A 5,604-nucleotide genomic window follows, 5' to 3' on the forward strand; every position below is an offset into this window, starting at 1 on the left:
TAAATGTATAAGGTATTTTATTTTTTCTGTTACATGTAAAGATAGTTCTCAACTTTTGTTTATACAAGCTTTACAATTTCAGATTTTTCTCCCTCCCTCCCCTCCCTCCCCCCTCCCCTAGACAGCAGATAATCTGATATAGGTTATGTCTATATATCTCTATACATATAGATATAGATATAGATATATACACACACACACATATATATATATATATACACATAATAACATTAATCCTATTTCTGCATTAATCCTGTTACAAGAGAAAAAATCAGAGCAGTGACGCAAAACCTCAAAATAGAAAAAAAAAACAACAGCACCCAAAACAAAAGAAATAATATGGTTCAATCAGCATCTATACTCCACAGTTCTTTCTTTCTTTTTTTTTCTTGGATTTGGAGATCCTCTTCTATCATGAGTTCCCTGGAACTCTTCTGTACCTAAATGGTAACTTTTAAACTGCTATTGCCTTGGCTACAAATTTTGAGTCCTTCAATTTTTGGAAAGCTGTGTTGAATGCTCTTTCTTCTGGTGAGCTTAGTTGACCTCTTCTATGGTAGGTCCAGAAGAAGTACCTCCAGATGGGACTGCTTCACCCCCTGGGAATGCACCAGGCATGCCTCCTGGCATGTCCCCTGCACTCTGGTACAGCTTAGTCATGATGGGGTTAGAGACCTTCTCTGATTCTTTCTATTGAAGCTCAAATTCTTCCTTCTCAGCAGTCTGGTTCTTATCCAGCCAGTTGATTATTTCATTACATTTGTCAAAGATCTTCTGTTTATCTTCATCACCAATTTTGCCTTGTGGTTTCTCATCCTCTATAGTAGCCTTCATGTTGAAAGTATAAGATTCAAGAGAATTCTTGGAAGAAACTTTTCTCTCTGCTTCTCATCCTCAGCCTTGCATTTCTAAGCCTCCTGGACCACACACTCAATGTCTTCTTTGCTCAGATGACCTTTGTCATTGGTAATGGTGATCTTGTTTTCCTTGTCCATGCTCTTATCCACAGAAGAAACATTGAGAATTCCATTTGCATCAATGTCAAATGTTACTTCAATCTGAGGAACACCCCTGGGTGCTGCGGATATTCCCATGAGCTCAAACTTGACAAGCAGGTTGTTATCCTTTGTCATTGCTCTCTGACCTTCATAAACCTGAATAAGCACACCAGACTGGTTGTTGGAATAGGTGGTAAAAGTCTGTGTCTGCTTGGTGGGGATGGTGGTATTATGTTTGATCAGAACTGTCATAACTCCACCTGCAGTCTCTATCCCAAGGGAAAGAGGAGTGCCATCCAACAGCAGCAAGTCCTACACATTTTCAGATTTATATCCAGACAAAATGGCAGCCCGGACATATGCACCATAGGCAATAGCCTCATCAGGATTGATATTCTTGTTCAGCTCCTTGCCATTGAAGAAGTCTTGCAGAAGCTTCTGGACTTTGGGGATTTGAGTGGAACCACCCACGAAGACAATGTCATAAATCTGTGATATATCTAGCATGGCATATCTTAAGGCTTTCCCCACAGTGTCCAGTGTGCCTCAGAAGGCATCAGCATTCAGCTCTTTGAAAAGGCTCAGATGATTGAGGTATAGAAGTTGATACCTTTTTAGAGAGAGTCAATCTCAATACTGGCCTGGGTTCTGGAAGAGAGGGTTTACTGTGCATGTTCACTGTCCTCTTGTTCTTTCTGCTGTCCTTCTTGTGCTTTTGCTTGAACTGGGCAATGAAATGGTTGATCATGCAGTTATCAAAGTCCTCCCCACCCAAGTGGGTGTCCCCAACTGTGGACTTGACCTTATAGATGTCATCTTCAATGGTAAGAATAGGAACATTGAACGTACCACCTCCAAGGTCAAAGATCAACGCATTTCTCTCTGCACCAACCTTTTTGCCCAAGTCATAAGCAATAGCAGCAGCAGTTGGCTCATTGATGATTCTGAGCACAATGAGACCACCAATGATTCTAGCATCTTTGGTAGCCCGACATTGGGAATCATTGAAATAGGCTGGTACTGTGACCACAGCACTTGTGACAGTCTTCCCAAGGTAAGATTCAGCAATTTCTTTCATCTTAGTCAAGATGAAGATACTTCTGGATAGAAACTTTTGGTCTCCTCTTTGTACTCCACTTGCACCATAGGCCTGCCTGCATCATTCACCCCAGTGAAAGGTCAATGCTTCATGTCTGACTGTACAACTGCATCAACAAATATTTGACCAACTAGACATTTGGCATCAAAAACTGTGTTGGTGGGGTTCATTGCAACTTGATTCTTTGTAGCACCATCAATTAAACATTCTGCGTTGGTGAAGGCCATGTAACTTGGGGTGGTCGTGTTTCCTTGGCCATTAGCAATGACCTTCCCTTTCCCATGTTGGAAGACTCCCACAAATGAATAAGTGGTACTGAGATCAATGCCAACTGCGGGCTCCTTCAACATGGTTGTTGGGGAGTTGGGGGTCATAGCTGTGGAGGAAGAAGGGCTGCTGCCACACTTAGTAGACCCAGCTTTGGACTTTTCTATCTCGCCTGTTAATGAATTTTCTTATAGTTTTGCTTCCCTCAATTAGTGTGTGAGATCCTTAAGAGGAGATACAGTTTTACTTTTTCGCTTTGTATAACCAACACTTAGTACAGTGCTGGTTAGAAGGCACTTATTAAATATATTTTTGTTTTTAGCCATTCATCCTTATATTCATTTATTAGTCAGTACTAAACCATTCTGGAGATATTTTAATTGCAAGACACATTTTCTCATTTAAAAATATGTTCTAATTTGGTGTTAATTTTTATCCTTTATCTAACAAATTTGTCATCTGACTGTACATAATTAGCTTGTTTGGAAATTACCAACATATTGATCACCAACTATTTCCTGTCTGTTAAGAATCACTTTAATTTGGGTATACTTTTTCAGTACTCACCATGACCAGGACCTCCTGACTCTTTGTGAAGAAAGTACCTGTGATATATGGACATGAGGTTTCTATGTAATTGAAAAACTTTTAGTCTCTTTTTTCTTGATCTTAAGCCAAAATTTCAAAACATTCTTTTTTGACATTCTCCCTTTGTGTCCATTTTTGCCTAGAAGTCACTGAATGTGTATATGCATGTGTGTGCGTGTGTGTGTATATCTACACATATATCCACACATACATATATACATATCCACATAAATACACACATACACACACATATACTGTCATACTGTTCTTCATAGAATTTCTATGCTTCCTCATGTATTGTAACAAATATTGGTATGCAAAATAAAATTATCATTAAAAGAATTTTAAAATGCCACAAGCTTTTCTGGTTATATAACTGCACCTACATAACCCTATACTAACAAAAAAAATAGTTAAGCAAAACTGAGAAAACCAACCCATTTGGCAGAATATGTAACATCCTCCACTGGGACAAGGGAACTATGATTCACTATCTCTTCTAGCAAAATTGGTTATACAGTAGCTAGTATTGTCTTCTTGATAGTCTTTTTGTTTATGCTTATCTTAAGCAATTAGATGTAAGATGATAAAATATCCAGTATCTCTTGTTGCATGATGAAACCAACTCTGCCAATTTTATTTCTCTCTCCAAGGAGAACCATTGAACCTATGTCCCCATCTCCTCCACAATCCTTACAAACCTTAAAAATCCTTTAAAAAAGGTCAAGTGTGACCTTGCCATCCCTACGAGCTATTGTCTTGTATTTTTCCTTCCCTCCGAGACTAAACTACTTGAGAAAGTAGTCAAGGCTCAGTGACTCCATTTCATCTCATTGCAATCTCTTTTGAACCCATCTGTAATCTGGTTTACAACCTCACCTTTACACTGAAAGTTAATTCTCTAAAATTACCAATGTGCTCTTACCAGTCAAATCTAAAGGCCTTTCCTTATATTTCTTGTCTTATAAGCAGCATTGACATTGTTGTTGATCACCATATTCCTTTGGATAGCCACTCTTCTTTAGGTTTTCATGACACTACTCTGTTGTTGCTTCTTTTCTTACCTTATCTTAGCTCCTTTTTAGCTTCTTTTGTTGATTCTTCATCCATGGAATGCTCACTAATTCTAGGTGTCCCCAAAGGCTGTGACCTGGTTCCTTTTCTCTCCTCTTTCTATACTATCTCATTTAGTGATCTCATTTGCTTCCATGAATTCAATTATCATCTCTATGTAGATCATTCTCAGATTGATTTATCCAACTCTAACCTCTCCCCTGACCTTTAATATCTCATCTCCAGCTACCTATTATACATCTTGAATTGAATGTCATATAGATACCTTAAACACATGTCAAAAACTGAAATATCTTTCCTACTAAACCTTTACTTCTTTCATACTTCCCTGCTCCTGTCCAGCGCATCACTGGAAGTAGTCACCCAAATTTGCAAACCCAGTGTCATGCTTGAATCCTTCCTTGCATTCCCCTTATATACCTAAACTGTTGTCAAATCTTGTAATTTCTGCCTTCATAACATCTCTTGTATGCATCTCTGCCTCGTTACTCACAGAACTAGCACCTTAGTTTAGGTACTGATCTTTTCACTGAAGAATTTCAGTAGTCTTATTATTAGTACCTTTATTTGAGATAAGGAGTCTTTCCTTCACTCCAATTAATCCCCCACTTAGTTGCAGAAGGGATTTTCCTAAAACACATCTGACCATGTCACTTCCCTCCTAAGTGAGATCAAATGACTCCCTGTAATCTCTAGGATCAAATATAAACTCATCTGCTTGGCATTGAAAGTTCTTCATAACCTGTACCCTTTTTTACATTCCAGATTTCTTATGCATTACTCTTTTCCATATACTCCATGACCAGTCACACTGGCTTACTTGATATTTTTCAATTATGACACTTCATATATTGTCTCCATGCCTTTGCATTGGCTGTTCCCCATGTTTGAAATGCTCCAAACCCTCATCTGCCTCCCTGTTTTCTGACTTCCTTTAAGACTCAGTTTATCCTACCTTCCAAAAGGTTTTTTTTTCCTGATCTTTCTAGCTGCTAGTGCTTTCTCCTCTCAGATTACTTCCCATAGACTCTGTCTATAGTTCGTGTGTCCCTTATTATTTAACAAATTATCTTTCCCAAAGATACAAGTTTCTTAAGGGCAAGGACTTTTTTTGTTTTCTGTTTTATCCCTAACACTTAATCCATGCCCAGACCATTTTAAGTGTTTAATAAATGTTTATTGACAGATTGACCAGTGTAGTCATATTTCCATTGGGTTTTAACTTCCTCTGTCTTCTGGTTTCATTAATAGTAAGAATGTCAAAATTGATATTACTTCATATTGATCAGTGGACACGGATCTCATGTTTAGAGTAACTAAGTTAAAGGTCTTTGGCAGTCTAAGGATAGTATTATTCTTAGGACCATTTGCTCCCATTTATTCCACTTTGCTACTTTTGAAATGGAATGGAGGTATGTAGGACTGAGGGTCATTTTGTATCTTCCTTTGTTTTATGAGTTACCATGATCAAATAATTCCTCATATAGTGCCAAGCCTACTGGCTGATTACTAATGGTTTATTAGTTAACCCTCCTAGGGATACTTGCATATTACCACAAGGCTACCAGAAACATATTA

General features: G+C 38.2%; 1 pseudogene; it reads right to left on the reverse strand.

Moving 5' to 3' along the window:
* Nucleotides 1–537: 537 nt before the first annotated feature.
* Nucleotides 538–2,447, reverse strand: LOC122749741 (annotated as a pseudogene).
* Between the last annotated feature and the right edge of the window lie 3,157 nt (nt 2,448–5,604).

The sequence above is a fragment of the Dromiciops gliroides genome, chromosome 3, assembly GCF_019393635.1.
Source record: "Dromiciops gliroides isolate mDroGli1 chromosome 3, mDroGli1.pri, whole genome shotgun sequence".
Lineage (NCBI taxonomy): Eukaryota > Metazoa > Chordata > Mammalia > Microbiotheria > Microbiotheriidae > Dromiciops > Dromiciops gliroides.